General features: G+C 40.7%; 1 pseudogene; it reads right to left on the reverse strand.

Annotated features, from left to right (window-relative positions):
- Positions 1-9036: 9036 nt before the first annotated feature.
- LOC143638888 (L-lactate dehydrogenase B chain-like) lies at positions 9037-10065 on the reverse strand (annotated as a pseudogene).
- Positions 10066-20693: the final 10628 nt, after the last annotated feature.

Genomic DNA, 20693 nt, shown 5'->3' on the forward strand with positions numbered 1-20693 from the left:
CAAGCTGCAAGGAGAGGGGTTTGGAATCCGAGTCAGATTTCAGCCCCTCTTTGGTGTGTGGTGGAAGACAGTTCCAGATGTCTGATGGCAGGGATATCACCAAATTGATATCCCCAGTTGTGCTTAGTGAGAAGCCTGTAGCACCCCTGGATTACATGAATTCTCTATTATCATACCATGTGCCCCCTTTGTGTGTTGAGAGGGAGCAAGGCAATACGCAGCCAGGTATGCAGGGAGACTGTCAGTCATTTCTCTTGCCTTTCACTATGAATCATTTTTCCTTCCAAGAACATGGAACTGCATAGAAATGAGACTGCACACAGACATTTACAAGATGGAAGTTGTTTTTTTTCTCTTTTTCATAAAGAATTAAGGTAAGGCAGTGGCACATGCCCAGAAGTCTGGTAACATTGGGAGGGTAAGGTAGGACAGAATACTCAGCAACCTAGTGGGACCCTGCCTTTTAAAACAAAGCAACAAAAAAAAAAAAAAAAAAAAAAAAAAGGACAAAGATATGAGGATGTCACTAGTAAGACACCTCAGGTGTTAATTCCCTGTACAAAGAAAAAGCAAAAACATAGGGGCTGGGGTGCCTGGCAGGGCTAGAGTGCTCGCCTACGAGGTCCCAGAACCTGGGTTCGATCTCAGCACCACATTAAAAATAAATAAAATAAAGGTATGGTGTCCATTTACAACTAATAAATAAATATTAAAAAAAATAAAAGAAAAAGAAAAAACATAAACCATGGTAAAGCATGCAGTACAATGCAGGGTCAAGTCCCTGTATTTTCAGATATACAGGAGGATTGCTTAAGCCAAGGAATTCATCTAGCCTAACCAACACATAGCAAGACCCCTGCCTCAGAATCACCAACAAAATAAAATAATAACAAAACAACATTCAGAAAATGAAACAACCAACAATATGTGCTTTCCATAGAGCTGCAACTTTTATAATTTGTATGCTTATGAGTAATTTCTGATGAATGTGCTCTCATAATTAAAGATTTTCTTTTTTCATGATTAGAACTGGTAGCCAGTATATGATGTTAAAATAAATGAACTGGAAAGAGATTCAAAATCATGAAAACATTTAAAAAAATATATTGAACAAGGCATAAAGGTAATTAAAACAGAACTATTGTATAACATAGAATTTCTACATAGATTTTATGCTATGGCAGAGGAAAACAACTGATTAAAATGCCATTCATTTTGTTTTTGTCTCTGATACTCAAGGATGCTTCTTTTCTCTTTGGGGTATTGAAATTGAGCTGGTAAAAAGCCAGTTGAACATTGTTTTAATTTCATTCTATAACATTTTTCATTTGGTTTTTTGGACACTGGAATTATAAGTTTTAATTGTCTTCTAAAAATTGAGGTTCAACAACATCTAGGGTCAACTGAACAAGATAGTTCAATTTCACACAGACTTTTTTGCACACAAATTTTAAAAAATATTTTTGTTAGTGTTATAGTTATAAATAACAGTGGGGTTCATCTTGACATATTCCTAAATGCATAATATAATTTCCTCCACTTCAATCGATGAGGACATAGTACAAAATGAAATCTGAAATGAAGCAGATACAGGATCCGCCTCCGCCTCCGCCCCGCCCCGCCTCGCCTCACCAAGCTGAGGATGGAACCTAGGGTATTGTGCATGCTAGGCAAGAGCTCTCCACCACTCAGCTCCATCCCCAGCCCGGGATCCAATTTTTTTTTCCTACTGCAAGACCTATGCTAATTCTATGTTCACTACTACAAACGTTTGAATACCCTAGATATCTAAGCGATTTTTATCTATTTATTTGGCGGGAGATGTGAAGTGAAAATGTGAAAGCTCTTGTCGTTCAATGCATTCTTCCAAATGGAGCCTTTTCTTTATAGGTCATTCATTAAAGGAAATGTTCTTGGGAGCTCATACCTAGGTCCTTCAGACCGCGGTTTAATTGCTCAACTCAAACCGACCTAGCTCACTCTGGGTGGGGAGAACCCCGGTGGGGCGAAACGATCTGCGATCTGCGATCTGCGATCTGAGAGCAGAGATCAGCTGGGCAGCATGTCTTCCCTCTTGCTCTTTGCCCACCAGCTACAGGCCCACAGACGGGGAAGGCCAGAGGAATTCTCCTTGGCCCCTCTACATTTGTCAGGAAAACTAGACAGCGGTAAAAACTAGGGGCACCCAAACACAAGACCCGGGAGGTACACGTGGCCCTGCCTAGGCCACCGAGTCTTCTGATGCACGGGAGACAACCTTACTGTGGACCTGCAGTTAAAAAAAAAAAAAAAAAAAAGGCACAAGAGACTTACTTGGGGGAGGCCTCGCGTCAGTGGGAAAGGCCTGACAGCTGGGATCTCAGCGCTGGGTCCAGTTGGACCCCATGTGTCCTTTGTGGTAAACGATGCTGCAAGACCCCAAGGAAGCATGGATTTCCCCGGAGGTCCAGGGGGCTGTAGGCTAGCTGGAAGGAGAGGCGCTGGGAATTCCAGTTTCAGATGTTGGCCCCGCCTAGGGGCGGAGTGGAACATCATAAGATACTTCTGGATGCGGTTGCCGGAACGGAGAGGAGAGGGGCGCCTGGGAAAGTCAGGTGGGAACTATGTCTTAGTTGCGATTTGCTCAGGAGAACCTATTTGTCTCCTTTGAGTAAGGCGCTTGTTGGGAAGAGGGCAAAGGATGACTAACGGCTGGGGTTGTGTCTCCGTGGTAAAACGCACAAGCCTAAGGTACTGGGTTCGATCCCCAGCATCATGTTAAAATCAACCACCAAAACAGCAACAAAACCACCTAAATAAACAAAATAAAGGTATCGTGTCCATGTGCAACTAAAAACATTAAAATAATGACCAAAGGAACAACAAAACTGAAGATTTACCATTCAACATCGCCTGCACCTCGCCATGCTGAGGATGGAACTTGGGGTATTGTGCATGCTAGGCAGAAGCTCTTCACAACTCAGCTCCATCCCCAGTCGGGATCCAATTTTTTTTTTTCCTACTGCAAGACCTATTCTAATTCTATGTTCATTACTAAGAACGTTTGAATACCCTAGATATCTAACCGATTTTTATTTATTTATTTGGGAGGAGATGTGAAGTGAAAATGTGAAAGCTCTTGTTGTTCAATGCATTCTTCCAAATGGAGCCATTTCTTTATAGGTCAATCATTAAAGGAAATGTTCCTGGGAGCTCACACCTAGGTTCTTCAGACCATGGTTTAATCGCTCAACTCAAACCGACCTAGCTCACTGTGAGTGGGGAGAACCTCGGTGGGGCGAACCGATCTGCGATCTGAGATCAGAGATCAGCTGGGCAGCATGTCTTCCCTCTTGCTCTTTGCCCACCAGCTACAGGCCCACAGACGGGGAAGGCCAGAGGAATTCTCCTTGGCCCCTCTACATTTGTCAGGAAAACCAGGCAGCGGTAAATATTAGGGGCACCCAAACACAAGACCCGGGAGGTACACGTGGCCCTGCCTAGGCCACCGAGTCTTCTGATGCACGGGAGACAACCTTACTGTGGACCTGCAGTAAAAAAAAAAAAAAAAGAAAAGACACGGGAGACTCACTTGGGGGAGACCTCTCCTGGGAAAGGCCTGAGTGCTCAGATCTCAGCTCTGGGTCCAGTTGGACCCCACTGTGTCCTTTGTGGTAAAGGATGCCCGCATCACCCCAATGAAGCATCAGTTTTCCTGGAGGGCCAGGGGGCTGGAGGCAAGCTGCAAGGAGAGGGGTTTGGAATCCGAGTCAGATTTCAGCCCCTCTTTGGTGTGTGGTGGAAGACAGTTCCAGATGTCTGATGGCAGGGATATCACCAAATTGATATCCCCAGTTGTGCTTAGTGAGAAGCCTGTAGCACCCCTGGATTACATGAATTCTCTATTATCATACCATGTGCCCCCTTTGTGTGTTGAGAGGGAGCAAGGCAATACGCAGCCAGGTATGCAGGGAGACTGTCAGTCATTTCTCTTGCCTTTCACTATGAATCATTTTTCCTTCCAAGAACATGGAACTGCATAGAAATGAGACTGCACACAGACATTTACAAGATGGAAGTTGTTTTTTTTTCTTTTTCATAAAGAATTAAGGTAAGGCAGTGGCACATGCCCAGAAGTCTGGTAACATTGGGAGGGTAAGGTAGGACAGAACACTCAGCAACCTAGTGGGACCCTGCCTTGTAAAACAAAGCAACAACAACAACAACAACAAAAAAAAAAAAAAAAAAAAGGACAAGGATATGAGGATGTCACTAGTAAGACACCTCAGGTGTTAATTCCCTGTACAAAGAAAAAGCAAAAACATAGGGGCTGGGGTGCCTGGCAGGGCTAGAGTGCTTGCCTACGAGGTCCCAGAACCTGGGTTCGATCTCAGCACCACATTAAAAATAAATAAAATAAAGGTATGGTGTCCATTTACAACTAATAAATAAATATTAAAAAAATAAAAGAAAAAGAAAAAACATAAACCATGGTAAAGCATGCAGTACAATGCAGGGTCAAGTCCCTGTATTTTCAGATATACAGGAGGACTGCTTAAGCCAAGGAATTCATCTAGCCTAACCAACACATAGCAAGACCCCTGCCTCAGAATCACCAACAAAATAAAATAATAACAAAACAACATTCAGAAAATGAAACAACCAACAATATGTGCTTTCTATAGAGCTGCAACTTTTATAATTTGTATGCTTATGAGTAATTTCTGATGAATGTGCTCTCATAATTAAAGATTTTCTTTTTTCATGATTAGAACTGGTAGCCAGTATATGATGTTAAAATAAATGAACTGGAAAGAGATTCAAAATCATGAAAACATTTAAAAAAAATATATTGAACAAGGCATAAAGATAATTAAAACAGAACTATTGTATAACATAGAATTTCTACATAGATTTTATGCTATGGCAGAGGAAAACAACTGATTAAAATGCCATTCATTTTGTTTTTGTCTCTGATACTCAAGGATGCTTCTTTTCTCTTTGGGGTATTGAAATTGAGCTGGTAAAAAGCCAGTTGAACATTGTTTTAATTTCATTCTATAACATTTTTCATTTGGTTTTTTGGACACTGGAATTATAAGTTTTAATTGTCTTCTAAAAATTGAGGTTCAACAACATCTAGGGTCAACTGAACAAGATAGTTCAATTTCACACAGACTTTTTTGCACACAAATTTTAAAAAATATTTTTGTTAGTGTTATAGTTATAAATAACAGTGGGGTTCATCTTGACATATTCCTAAATGCATAATATAATTTCCTCCACTTCAATCGATGAGGACATAGTACAAAATGAAATCTGAAATGAAGCAGATACAGGATCCGCCTCCGCCTCCGCCCTGCCCCGCCTCACCATGCTGAGGATGGAACCTAGGGTATTGTGCATGCTAGGCAAGAGCTCTCCACCACTCAGCTCCATCCCCAGCCCGGGATCCAATTTTTTTTTTCCTACTGCAAGACCTATGCTAATTCTATGTTCACTACTATGAACGTTTGAATACCCTAGATATCTAACCGATTTTTATCTCTTTATTTGGCGGGAGATGTGAAGTGAAAATGTGAAAGCTCTTGTCGTTCAATGCATTCTTCCAAATGGAGCCATTTCTTTATAGGTCAATCATTAAAGGAAATGTTCCTGGGAGCTCACACCTAGGTTCTTCAGACCGCGGTTTAATTGCTCAACTCAAACCGACCTAGCTCACTCTGGGTGGGGAGAACCCCGGTGGGGCGAAACGATCTGCGATCTGCGATCTGAGAGCAGAGATCAGCGTGGCAGCATGTCTTCCCTCTTGCTCTTTGCCCACCAGCTACCGGCCCACAGACGGGGAAGGCCAGAGGAATTCTCCTTGGCCCCTCTACATTTGTCAGGAAAACTAGGCAGCGGTAAATATTAGGGGCACCCAAACACAAGACCCGGGAGGTACACGTGGCCCTGCCTAGGCCACCGAGTCTTCTGATGCACGGGAGACAACCTTACTGTGGACCTGCAGTAAAAAAAAAAAAAAAAAAAAAAAAAAAGGCACAGGAGACTTACTTGGGGGAGGCTTCGCGTCAGTGGGAAAGGCCTGACAGCTCGGATCTCAGCGCTGGGTCCAGTTGGACCCCATGTGTCCTTTGTGGTAAACGATGCTGCAAGACCCCAAGGAAGCATGGATTTCCCCGGAGGTCCAGGGGGCTGTAGGCTAGCTGGAAGGAGAGGCGCTGGGAATTCCAGTTTCAGATGTTGGCCCCGCCTAGGGGCGGAGTGGAACATCATAAGATACTTCCGGATGCGGTTGCCGGAACGGAGAGGAGAGGGGCGCCTGGGAAAGTCAGGTGGGAACTATGTCTTAGTTGCGATTTGCTCAGGAGAACCTATTTGTCTCCTTTGAGTAAGGCGCTTGTTGGGAAGAGGGCAAAGGATGACTAACGGCTGGGGTTGTGTCTCCGTGGTAAAACGCACAAGCCTAAGGTACTGGGTTCGATCCCCAGCATCATGTTAAAATCAACCACCAAAACAGCAACAAAAACCACCTAAATAAACAAAATAAAGGTATCGTGTCCATGTGCAACTAAAAACATTAAAATAATGACCAAAGGAACAACAAAACTGAAGATTTACCATTCAACATCGCCTGCACCTCGCCATGCTGAGGATGGAACTTGGGGTATTGTGCATGCTAGGCAGAAGCTCTTCACAACTCAGCTCCATCCCCAGTCGGGATCCAATTTTTTTTTTTCCTACTGCAAGACCTATTCTAATTCTATGTTCATTACTAAGAACGTTTGAATACCCTAGATATCTAACCGATTTTTATTTATTTATTTGGGAGGAGATGTGAAGTGAAAATGTGAAAGCTCTTGTCGTTCAATGCATTCTTCCAAATGGAGCCATTTCTTTATAGGTCAATCATTAAAGGAAATGTTCCTGGGAGCTCACACCTAGGTTCTTCAGACCATGGTTTAATCGCTCAACTCAAACCGACTTAGCTCACTGTGAGTGGGGAGAACCCCGGTGGGGCGAACCGATCTGCGATCTGAGATCAGAGATCAGCTGGGCAGCATGTCTTCCCTCTTGCTCTTTGCCCACCAGCTACAGGCCCACAGACGGGGAAGGCCAGAGGAATTCTCCTTGGCCCCTCTACATTTGTCAGGAAAACTAGACAGCGGTAAAAACTAGGGGCACCCAAACACAAGACCCGGGAGGTACACGTGGCCCTGCCTAGGCCACCGAGTCTTCTGATGCACGGGAGACAACCTTACTGTGGACCTGCAGTTAAAAAAAAAAAAAAAAAAAAAAAAAAAGGCACAAGAGACTTACTTGGGGGAGGCCTCGCGTCAGTGGGAAAGGCCTGACAGCTGGGATCTCAGCGCTGGGTCCAGTTGGACCCCATGTGTCCTTTGTGGTAAACGATGCTGCAAGACCCCAAGGAAGCATGGATTTCCCCGGAGGTCCAGGGGGCTGTAGGCTAGCTGGAAGGAGAGGCGCTGGGAATTCCAGTTTCAGATGTTGGCCCCGCCTAGGGGCGGAGTGGAACATCATAAGATACTTCCGGATGCGGTTGCCGGAACGGAGAGGAGAGGGGCGCCTGGGAAAGTCAGGTGGGAACTATGTCTTAGTTGCGATTTGCTCAGGAGAACCTATTTGTCTCCTTTGAGTAAGGCGCTTGTTGGGAAGAGGGCAAAGGATGACTAACGGCTGGGGTTGTGTCTCCGTGGTAAAACGCACAAGCCTAAGGTACTGGGTTCGATCCCCAGCATCATGTTAAAATCAACCACCAAAACAGCAACAAAAACCACCTAAATAAACAAAATAAAGGTATCGTGTCCATGTGCAACTAAAAACATTAAAAAAACGACAAAGGAACAACAAAACTAAAGATTTACTATTCAACATCCACAAAAATATTTGGAGGTTTCACATTTTCACTTCACATAGCCCCCCAAATAAATAAATAAATAAATAGATATCTAGGGCATTCAAATGTTAGTAGTAGTGAAGATAGAATTAGCACAGGTCTTGCAATAGGAAAAAAAAAATTTTGATCCTGGGCTGGGGATGAAGCTGAGTGGTGGAGAGCTTTTGCCTAGCATGCACAATACCCTAGGTTCCATCCTTAGCATGGTGAGGGATCCTGTATTTGCTTCATTTCAGATTTCATTTTGTACTATGTCCTCATCGATTGAAGTGGAGGAAATTATATTATGCATTTAGGAATATGTCAAGATGAGCCCCTCTATTATGTATACTACAACACTAACAAAAATATTTTTAAAAAATATTTGAAGGAAAAAATGTTGAAATAAATACCTTTTCACTGGGATTGTTGCAAATCTGTAATCCCAGCAACTGGGTACGCTGAGGCAGAAGGATCTGAAGTTTGAGAAGAGCCTCATCAATTAGTGAGATCCTGTCTCAATAAGGGGGGTTAGAGGTTTGCTGGCTATGTAGTTCAGTGTTAGGGTTCAATCCCTAGTACCACAAAAAGTACCCTTTCAAATTCTAAGTTCATGATTCATTTTCCTAAGGTCATTAAAGCTCTGATTGGTCCCTCCTTGACTGTGAAGCTAGTTCCCAAAACTAGGTACTCCCAGCATTATCACTCTCTGCTCTTTATGGGACCTGCACCTTTTTTGAGGCCTTCCAAGGCTGCTGCAGGTGATGTGAAACCACCTGACCAATTTGTCTATCTTCCTTTATTTTGAAAAAGGAATAACTCCTCTTCCACCTATAAGTTTATATAAGAAAATGGAAGATAGCCTACTATGATCCCCACACTGAGAAGAGGATTGTTTAATTGAGGCCTATATCCTCCCAGCACTTTGATCTCTAAGAAGAGTATGTGTGGTGGAGGGAGGGAGAGAAATGCAAATAAAGATTCCATTTTTTCCCCACACTAGAACAGTTAATTTTATTTGTTCAAGAGCTCTTATTGCAAGTACTAAAACGAGCCTGGGCTTTATCCTATAGCCCATATCGCATATTAAAGAAGCAGTAAACTGACCCATGTATATGGATGCAGACTAAAGGCTCAGGTTTTAAATTTCTATAGCCTGGAGCTCGGTAGTCACAGATCTTTTAGGTCCTTTTGGATGTCCCACAGGGTATCTGCACTTTTCTTGAGGTAAGCAACCTCATCATCCTTCAGCTTCTGGTTGATAACACTGGTTAATCCCCCAGCATTGAGGACACATGGAAGGCTCAGGAAGACTTCATTCTCAATGCCATACATGCCCTTTACCATGGTTGATACTGGGTGAATTCTGGATAGATTTTAAACATGGATTCAATAAGGTCAGCCACACTTAACCCAATAGCCCAGTTGGTGTATCCTTTTTTCTTGATGACTTCATAGGCACTTTCAACCACCATCTTATGCACTTCCTTCCAGTTTTCACTATCATTGTCTGTTCCCATTTCTGGATTTAGTTCCTGGAGAGAAACACCAGCCACATTCACTCCACTTCACACAGCCACACTTGAGTTGCCACGTTCTCCCAGAATCCATCCATGGCAGCTGCTGGGATGAATGCCAAGTTTCTCAACCATAAGATAGCTAAATCTAGCAGAATCCAGATTACACCCACTTCCAATCACACGGTGCTTGGGTAATCCACTTAGTTTCTAGGTAACATATGTAAGAATGTCCACTGGGTTGGAAACCACAATTTTGATGCAATCGGGACTGTACTTGACAATCTGAGGAATAATGAATTTGAAGACATAGACATTTCTCTGCACCAGATTGAGAGGACTCTCCACTTCCTGCTGACGGACTCTTGCAGTTACTACCACGGTCTTAGAATTGGCAGTCTCAGAGTAATCTTTATCTGCCATAATTTTAGGTGTTTGAAGAAACAAGCTTCCATGCTGCAGATCCATCATTTCTCCTTTGAGCTTATCTTCCAAAACATCCACCAGGGCAAGTTCATCAGCCAGAGACTTTCCTAGAATGCTGATAGCACACGCCATACCAACTTGACCAACACCCAGTACAGTGATCTTATTGTTTGGGACTGTCACCTCTTCTTCTGCAACTGGTGCAATGAGTTTTTCCTTGAGGGTTGCCATTTCAAACAGGCGATTGAAGGCTCTGAGACCGCAGGAAGTGTCTCCCGAAGACAATGTCAGCTGCGCATCTCCTCAGGCGCTGGATCTCAAAGATTCCATTTATTTATTTATTTATTTGTTTGTTTGTTTATTTATTTATTTATTTTTAAACATCAGAAATTTATTGGTTGCTCAAAACATTACACTGATCTTTACATATCATATATCATACATTTGTTTCAAATGGGGTATGAATTCTTATTATTCCCCCGTGTACAGATTGCAGGATCATGTTGATTATACAGCCACGTTTATACATACTGCCAAACAAGTGTCTGTTGTATTCTGCTGCCTTCCTATCCCCTTCCTAACACCCCCCTCCCCTCCTCTCCCTCTACCCCATCTACCATAACTCATTTCTCTCAGTCTCTCTTATTTTTTTTTCCTCCCCTTCGCCTCACATCCTCTAATATGTATTTTTGTATAACAATGCGGGTCTCCTTCCCTCTTCCATGCAATTCCCTCCCTCTCTCCCATTCCCTCCCACCTCTCATCCCTGTTTGATGGTAATCTTCTTCTCATGCTCTTCCTCCCTGCTCTGTTTGGAGTTGCCCCCACTTATATCAAAGGGATTGTTTTTAAGGGATTGGCTGATTTCACTTAGTATAATCTGCTTTAATGCCATCCATTTCCCTGCAAATGCCATGATTTTGCTGTTTTTTATTGCTGAGTAATATTCCATTGTGTATAAATGCTACCTTTTTTTAATCCATTCATCTATTGAAGGGCATCTAGGTTGGTTCCACAGTCTAGCTATTGTGAATTGTGCTGCTATGAACATTGATGACGCTGTATCCCTGTAGTATGCTCTTTTTAGGTCTTTTGGGAATAGTCCGAGAAGGGGAATAGCTGGGTGGAATGGTGGTTCCATTCCCAGCTTTCCGAGGAATCAAAGATTCCATTTTTTAAACCATAATGTAGAAAGCTCTCTAGGCCCTGTGTAGCCTAGGGCTATTTGGTTACTAAACAATTGACCTCCAAGATATTTTTGTTGATCTTTTTTATTTCCATGAACAAAGCAATCCTTGATTTTCACTATTTTTTTTTTAAAGTTTATTTTTAGGCTGTACTGGGAATTGAATCCAGGCCTTAGTGCAGGGTAGGAAAGCACTCTAACACTGAGCTAAATCCCCAGCCAATTTCTTCCCTTCCTCTCTCCCTCCCTCCCTTCCTTTGTAAATTTCAAGACAGGTGGTCTCTAAGTTGCCCAGGCTGATCTGGAACTTGTGGTCCTCCTGCCTCAGTCTCCTGAGTAGCTAGGATTACAGGACAGTGCCACTCTGCCAGGCTCCCCACTTTATATTTCTTTTTTTTTAAAGAAAAATAATTTCCACAAATGCAGATACCTTACAAGAGAAAATGGAAGTCATGCCTGCTCATGTCCTGTGTAACCATTTTTAAGAAACCCATGGCCTCTGCATCAACCTGCAAGGCAGCACAACTGGGCATTGACTGCCAGTAACTCCTCCTTACATCCTGCCTCCAAGCCTCACCCACCCAATTCCCCAGCTGATGACCATCTGAAACCCATACCCCAAGACCACCTGCTAGCTGCTACTTCCAGCCTTAGGCTCAGCTCTAATTTGTAGCCCTTTTTTCTTACCTTTTCACTTGCTGTTTGGGCAAAGGTTGGAGGAAATTATCAGAGCAAAAAAAGGAGGAAAATGAAGGCCTTGAGATTATTACTCCTGCCAGGTAACTTTTTACATTTCAGGTAAATACCAGAAATCTCACGAATCCCAGCTGCTTTCTGTTGGTGAGGGGTAGGTTGAGGAAGAGGTTGAAAACTTCACCTTGTAGGAGGTAGGAAGGGAAAGAGCTTCCAATTCCTCCCACAAGGAATTATACTGCAAAGACCTGGGCTGTGAAACTCAGGGCCTCTTTTCTGGAATTTCTCCCTGTCCCCCCCTCCCCCCCCCCCCCCCCCCCGCCGCCATCCTGCTTTTTGTAGGCTATTCCCCTACAAAAAGAACCAAGTCAAAGCCATTTTTCTGTCTCCATTCCCTGAACTAACACAGATTCAGTTAACTGCTCATTGTGCTAGAAAACAGATTCACAGAGGTTAAATGACTTTTCCGAGGTGAATCATGGTAAATTCACCATATAGTGCTCCCAGGATGCCAATCTTTTTGCTTTCTCCATGCAAGAAAAAGTACTCATCATCACTAGTCATTAGAGAAATACAAATCAAAACTATGAACCACTTCACAGCTGCTAGGATAGCTAGAATAGAAAACAAGTGTGGTAAGATAGTGGTGAAATTTTGAAATTCTCATACACTGCTATGGGAAATAAAAATGATGTAGGCACTGGGGAAAGCAGTTTGGTGCTTCCATTAAAAGCTAATGAGTTACCACATGATCCCAATCCTAGTTATACAGCCAAGAAAATTGAAAGTGGATATTCAAACAAAAACTTGAATATTTATGGGAGCATTATTCATAAGGCCAAAAAATAGAAACAACACAAATTCCCACCAACAGATGAGTATTTAAACAAAATGTGGTATGTTAATACCATGAATTATTATTTTGGGCTGAGGGTGTAGCTCAATAGTACAGCACTTGCCTGGTGTGAGAGTGGTCCTGAATTTGATTCCCAGTACCACAAACAAATGACCATGAATTATTATTTAGCCATAACAGGGATAGATTTATGACACAACATGGATTAACCATGAAATAGTATAAGATATTAAAGACAGTGGACGCATGCATATAGCATGATGGTATTCACATGAAATATCCGTGAAATATTCATGTGAATATCCAATATTCAATGAAACAAACAATATTTATTTTGTGTATAGGAAAACCTAAAAAGTGGTTTAGTAGTTGCCAGAAGCCAGGAGAGAAAGGAATGAGGAATGACTGATAATAGATATAGTCTTTCTTTTGGAGGTGATAAAAAATGTTCTAAAATTGGTTGTAGGAATAGATGTACAATTTTGTGAATATGTTAAAAAACAATGATATGTCTACATTTTTCAAGGACAAATGATATGGTATGTGAATTATATATCAATAATAAAGATAAGATAATTAACACATAGATTTGTTAAAATTTAGGGAAAAGATTGATGGGAAATTTCACAATGTGGGTAAATCAATGTGAGAATACTGTGGCTTATGGATTACTATTTACAGCAAAAGTATACAAAGTATATGTTTTGAGTGCAACATATGGAACTGGAGTACAAAGCATCTACTATGATTATTCTTGCCCAAAATTGCACCTTGATTAAACCAAATCCATAGATTGAACTGCAAGATCTTCTGTTCATGAAGGAACATGTTTTGCACAAGGATGCAAAATATTCTGTAGTGAAATGTAAGAAAGTGAATATTTACAGGACAAATAATACACCAGTCTCTCATCATAGGCATGGCAAATAAGGGGGCTGTTATGTATTAAAAGAGGAATGGGAGATATTTGAATCAATACTATTTATAATACTTCTTTGGGTTCTAATAAGGTCAAATCAAATTTAAGAGGTATATTTATTTCAAACAGGGAAATTGGATGTTTGTGTTTCATGTACCATTGGACAATAATTGTAATTTTTGTCTGATTCAGTGAGTATTTTTTTTTCTAAAATCCATATGTATGTTATTGTTGGGTTGGTGGTGGTGACTTGGCGGCGATTTGGTGGCGACTTAGTGGGGACTTGGTGGCGACTTAGAACAAAGCAGCCGGTGCAGGAAAGGAACATCAATCAGGTGCCAATGGAAACACCTGACTAACGCCTGTCAGTCAGCAGGACCCCCCTGGCCAATCTTGGAGTTCAGCCAACTCCCCTGACCTACTCCAACGGGACAAGGGACCCTAGAAACACCTTTTCCTGTCCCAAGCCCTTCCCTTCCTGCTGTAAGCCCCATAAAAGTCCAGTCGGGTAGAGCTTCCACGCTGTTTCTCCTCAGACCCTTGCCCTGTCCCCTCGTGGGTCTGATCGAGTTCCGCCCGGGAGTGATATCTCAATAAAGCCTGTTCAGCGGCCCTTTTAAATCTGCCTCCTTTGGTCGCTGCCTGCCCAGCCTGATCTGACAGTTATAATAGACACTATGGATTGCATAGTCTTTTAGATTTCATTCATGAAGGCATATGAAACTTGGAATATACTTTGAAACACACCAGTGAAAAATAGCAAATGAAACATAATTGGTTGAATATTCATTACTGTTGAAGCTTGGTGGGTACGTGGAATTTTCCATATGTTGTTTTATTGGCTTTGTTTTAAAGTATCTATGATAAAGAGTGAACAAAAACAGTTGAGAGTAATAATTTGAATACATTACTGAAAAATATGAATGCAAATAACAAAACTGAAAGAGTCAATTATTAGCGGGTCATGATGGAAGTCACCTGTAATTTCAGCTACTTATGAGGCTGAGGCAGGAGGATCAAAAGTTCAAGGCTAGCCTGAGCAATATAGCAAGACTCTCTCTCAAAAATAAAAATGTAGGGCTGGGGGTGTTGATTGGGTATGTCTCCATGTAGGACTAGAGTCAGATAATTCTTTTCAAGAATTGTAAAATTATTCAACACTTTTTGAGGAGTATGCTATTATTTTTTAATGATAACTCATACCAGAGTGTAAATATGTGGAAGGAAATTCTGAAAGAAGCACACTGTAGGGCTGGGGATATAGCTCCATTGGTAGAGTGCTTGCCTCGTATGCACAAGGCCCTGGGTTCAATCCCTAGAATTGCCAAAAAAAAAAAAAAAAAAAAAAAAGAAAGAAAAAGAAGCACACTATAGTGTTAATAAGGTCATATCTGGGAATGATATGAACATTTAGGTTTTTGGCCAAATGTGACTTTCATTAATTCCTTCAATAAACATTTACTAAGCACCTACGGTGTGTGAGATATCTTCTTCATGCTGAAAGTAGAGCCATAAAAAACAAAACAGCCACTACTCAAATGGGCTTCATGTTCTAGTAAGGGAGACTAAGAAAATAGTCAATAAGATACCAATACAACCAATAAGATATTGACATCATTATGGATATACATGAGCTATGTAGCAGACTAAGCAGGGAAAGGGGACCCTGAGGTGAGAGTGTGAAATTTGTACCTTCAAGTAAATTGTACATTGAAGGCCTGACTGAGAAGGCTACACTAGAGGAAAGACCTGAGGTAGGTGAAAAAGTTGGAGATCTGAGGAGGAAAGTTGCAATGACAGGCACTGCCTGTACTTCCTACTGATTTTCTCCTTTAAATTTATTATTGATAAATAACAATGTTCTCCTGAAGAGATGCTGTTTGTTGTTATTGTTTGGCAGTAGAGATTGGTCAGGATAAGGTCAGAATTTCCACGAAGTTTCACACAATGAGGGCATGGCTTAAGGCCCTGGATACTCTGAACAAATTGAGGCTATAGCCACATGTAGTAAGTGTGTATGTTTCTATAAAATGAATCTTTTTGGAATGCATGTATAAGCAGATCCTTCCATTAGCCTCTCACTTACATAGCTTACTCCAGTGTTATAAGCTGTTGCTACTGTGGTGTGTGTGTGTGTGTGTGTGTGTGTGTGTGTGTGTGTTGCTAGGGGTGTAACCTAGGGCCTCCTGAATGTTAGGGAAGTGTTCTACCACTGAGATGCCCCTTCAGCCCATCATTTACAGCTGCTGTAGTAACAGTACTGTACAAAACCCAAACTTGTTTGATACCTGGTGCCAGGATGATAACTATTATTGGGATCAATAAGCTATGAGTGGGAGGGCATATCTGTATCTGTAGATGTAGGGTCAACAGGCTATTTATTTCATTGACTTTAGGTACAATGACTTAAGTGAGCAGAAAAGGCTGATCAGTGTCTTTGACCATAAACCTGAAGGCCTGGAGAATACAGCATGAAGTCACTAAGTGGTCACAATGGATTACATCACAATGAACTCCTTGCTATAAAACCCAGATCACATTGGGACTGAGGTTATTTCTCCTGAGGGTCTGTAGTGGCAAGTAGGGTTCTGAGTGGTGGTAGTTGTTAAATAGTTAAAAAAAAAAAGACTGGGTTTTTTGAAAAATGCTGAATTTATACTTTGGAAAATTAGTTTATATCTGTGGCTCAGGTATTCAATAATACTTGTTTTATTTTTCAGGTCACAGTACATTGTAAGCACACCACAGTGTGATTTATAGCTAGTGCTACCTGGCAGAAGTTTGGACTCACTTCAAGCATATAGGAAAGTTGGATGCTGATTTCACAGCATCCTATAGGTATGTGATACAACTTCTGTACAATAGGCTCCTCTTTAAAGGTCGGTCTCTCACTGGACTTTCTTTGTTGGTATAGGCATTGTGTCCATGTATACTCAATAGCTGTTAATTATTATTATGATGATGATTGTGAGAATCTTCTCTGTGCGATGGGAAAGATCAACTTAAGTTGGTAAGTTCCAACACTCCCAAATCAGCTTAAGCTCAAAGCCATTATTTAACTAGAGATGAATTCCTTGATTTTTAGAAGCAAGACTTTCTGATGTGTCTTAATCCACTTTGTACTGCTTCCATGGAGGGAAGTGTGTAGGAATAGTGTGTAGGAAGGAATAGTGTGTCCATTAGGCTTCAATCAGTACCTTAGCTTTGTTCTTTTTTAAAAAAACATTTTTTAAAATATTTTTTTATTGGTTGTTCAAAACATTACAAAGATCATGACATATCATATTTCATACATTTGATTCAAGTGAGTTATGAACTCCCATTTTTACCCCAAATACAAATTGCAGAATCACATCAGTTACACATTCACATTTTTACATAATGCCATATTAGTGACTGTTGTATTCTGCTGCCTTTCCTATCCCCTACTATCCCCCCTCCCCTCCCCTCCCATCTCCCCTCTCTACCTCATCTGCTGTTGTTCAGTTCTCTCCCTTGTAAAAAAACATTTTTAATATTTACTTCTTTTACTTGTACACAATATCTTTGTTTTATTTCTTTTTTATGTGGTGCTGAGGATCGAACCCAGGGCCTCACAAGTACTAGGCAAGTGCTCTACCACTGAGCCACAACCCCAGCCCCTTTAGCTTTGTTTGTTCTTAGTGCTCAACATAAAGAAAGACAGGGTTATTTCAGTACGCTAAGACCTTTAAAGGCTATCACAGTCGCCTGATGAAGCCTTAGAGTTAGGAAAGAATTGAGGTGATCTTGTGTGTCCTATGAATTGCTGGTGAAAGGTCCTCTATCATCCTACACTGTACTCTCTGAAGGCTGATCTGAGACTTGTGAAATGTACTCTCCCTTCTAGGTAAGTAGTTTTACTGAAATAGCTATTGTGAGGGATCAAGCATGAACTCATTTGTCATGTTTTTAAAGGGAGAAACCTAGAGCTGTCCAATTCCTGTAACATATTCTCTTTTCCATAGCACACACAGAACAGGCTTAAAGTAATATTTAAAAGTGAGTAGCTTATTTATGATAATACCATTCTTTTGTGATTTTAATCACAACATATACTAATTGTAGATGATTTTTGAAAGCTTAGTTAGTTTGACGAGGGAACTACCTTCAAATCTTTATATTGGTTTATACTTATGGATCACAAGGTTGACACACACTCTCTTGATGACTTGGGTTAGCTGGCCTAAGGTTCAGCCATTACTGGCCTTTAGTACTTTACTTTGTGCCATGTCCTTATGATTCTGTTCTGTTAAAACCATTAGTGTAAGGTGAGGTAAGGGGCCAGGTGATAAGAGGGTGGTCAGCATCATAAAGCCATTATGACCTCATCAACTTGTCATCTCTGATATTGAGCCAATCATTTTACTTCTCTTAGTTTCAGTTTCTTCAACTAATAGGAGAGTCAAATAAATAAGTGTTTCTTAAAATATTATGACCAAGAAGCTGAAGAATGGTGTGGAAATTTTATTTTATAAAAGTACATGTTGACCTACACACAAAAATTCAAGAATTTTAAAGAAACCATTCTTAGTTTTTAATATCCAAACTCAAGTGGCTTGGTGTTTCTTTTAGTTTTACACATATGTGAGTCCAGTGTCATCTATTGTTCACATCATTTCAGTTCCCTGCCTAAAACTCTCTAATGTTTTTCTTTAAATTAGAATTTAAAATAACAATACATCACAGCCAACAATCAACAAGATCTAGTTATACTTCCATCATCACTCACTGTTTTCCTCCTTAGCTACTTTGCCCTAGCCACAAAGGTGTGTGTGTGTGTGTGTGTGTGTGTGTGTATGTGTGTATGTGTGTGTATATATATAATTTGGTACCAGGGATTGAACCCAGGGGTACTGAACTATTGAGTCACATCCTCAGACCTTTTTATATTTTATTTTGAGACAGGGCCTTGCTAAGTTGCTGAAGTTCATCTCTCAAGTATAGGGGTGTACACCTGTAATCCCAGCAACTCAGGGGGCTGAGGCAGGAAGATCACAAGTTTGAGGCCAACTTCAATGACTTAGCAAGGTCCTGTTTTAAAACAAAAAGATAAAAGGGTTGGGGATATAGCTAGTGTTAGAGCAGCACCACTGGATTCAATCCCCAGCACTGAAAAAAAAAATTCTAGCCTGAAAAATGATAAATTTCCTAATATATATATTTTCAATTTTCAAGAGAGTTTTGTGTCAACTAGCAAACGTTGAGAGAAGTACTAAACAAAAAGGAGTACAATTTTCAAAAGGTAAGGCTATTAGTATTAGATATATTTGGTTTTCAGATAATTTAATCTTATCACATATCCTTTCCTTTCTTTTTTAGAAGACCTTTTTAAAAATTTTTTGGTACCAAGGATTGAACCCAGGGGTACTTAATCACTCAGATACATCCACAGCCCTTTTTATTTTTTTTTATTTTGAGAGAGGGTCCTGCCAAGTTGCTGAGGCTGGCTTTGAGCTTGTGATCCTCCTGCCTCAGATTCCCAAGTTACTGGGATTACAGGTGTGAACCACCACACTTGGCAGTAGTTCTAATTTCTGATCTCAGTATCAGATCCCATGTATAGTAGTAAAGCCAGAAAAAACTTACATTGAAGGATATCCATCTTTTCAGACTAGCACACAAGGTCATTCACTGACCATGAATGCCCTGAGGTGGGTTTAAAATTTATACTAAGTAAGAGAGTACAGAAGACTTGGATCAGCTAATATGAAATATTTCTCAGGGACTTCAGTATTAATGAATAAAACAAGAGTATTTCAAATTTGAGACCAGATATTTATTAACCAGTTTGCTTTACCCACTCTTCCTTCAGACTTGGATTTGAAAGACTTATAATTTCTAAAGGTCAGATATATATTTAAATGAATCAATAGTGAAAGCACTTTGGGGGACATCAAATCATTTTATTGAGGGGTTTGTGGGTAGAGAGGATGGGGTTGAAGAGGACAAGGAGATCTGATGGCTTTGTCAGGGCCAGCCAGATCTCTCCTGGCCTCACCAACACTGAAAAGCTGGAAACACTTGTTGTTCCACATACTCAAAAGTCAATTCGAGACAAGGAGATGTATCACTTTTAGAAACAGAAGGAACATCTTTGGGATTTGTGTGTAACCTTCTAGAATCAAAAGGTAACATTGACAACCAAGGGCAAGGAAGATGTTAATAATCTCTCTCTTTAATTGAACTTAAACAGTGTTCACTCTAAGTGTCATGGCTATAGTCCTGAGAACTCATGAAATGAAAAATGTTCCATTTATTTCACCTATTATTTTGTCTAAAGTTTTCTGGAAACTATAGTATTTAAAAAAAATTTGGGGGGGCTGGGGCTGTGGCTCAGCAGTATAGTGCTCACCTAGCATGTGCAAGGCACTAGGTTCGATCCTCAGCACCACATAAAAATAAATAAAATATATTGTGTCCAACTACAACTGAAAAAATTTGTAGTTGTAGATGGACAGAATGTCTTTATTTTATTTGTTTATTTTTATGTGGTGCTGAGGATTGAACCCAGTGCCTCACGCGTGCTAAGCAAGCGCTCTGCCACTGAGCTATAGCCTCAGCCCCTGGAAACTACATTGTTAACTGTGCATTTATGGTGATGATTATTGCGATTATTGCAGAATGAAGAATTTAAATCCTAAATATAAAAACAAGAAGCGATGCCAAAAAAGAAAGAAAAATCGAAGAACTTGGAACAGAATTTCAGTAACATCAAACCCAGGTATTCTGACATGATGTAAAGGAATATATGATGAGAACCAGGCTTTCTGGCAATTTTACCTTTAACTTTATTTATTTGTAGTGCTGGGGATTGAACCCAGGGCCTTGTGCATGTGAGGCAAGCACTCTACCAACTGAGCTATATCGCCAGCCCCCCTTTAACTTTAAGTAACTCTACAAATTTGATTTTCCAAGGCAAATAATTTCCATGTAGGGAAAAGACTCAAGCATTAGTTTATTAAACTGCACTAGATATTTTGTGACAGAATATATTATACAAGTAAAGTGTTTTTAAGAGCAAGATATTGTGATTATTTGAAAAGTCGGGCCTGCTGTTGTAACTGTCAGGTTTATTCAGAGAAACAGAACCAATAGGATACGTGTGTGTGTGTGTGTGTGTGTGTGTGTGTTGTTCCATAATTTAAAGACCATGATGTAAAGTAAATAATACTTAAATACTATGATATAGTCAGTGAATC

The sequence above is a fragment of the Callospermophilus lateralis genome, chromosome X (assembly GCF_048772815.1).
Source record: "Callospermophilus lateralis isolate mCalLat2 chromosome X, mCalLat2.hap1, whole genome shotgun sequence".
In the NCBI taxonomy this organism is placed as follows: Eukaryota; Metazoa; Chordata; class Mammalia; order Rodentia; family Sciuridae; genus Callospermophilus; species Callospermophilus lateralis.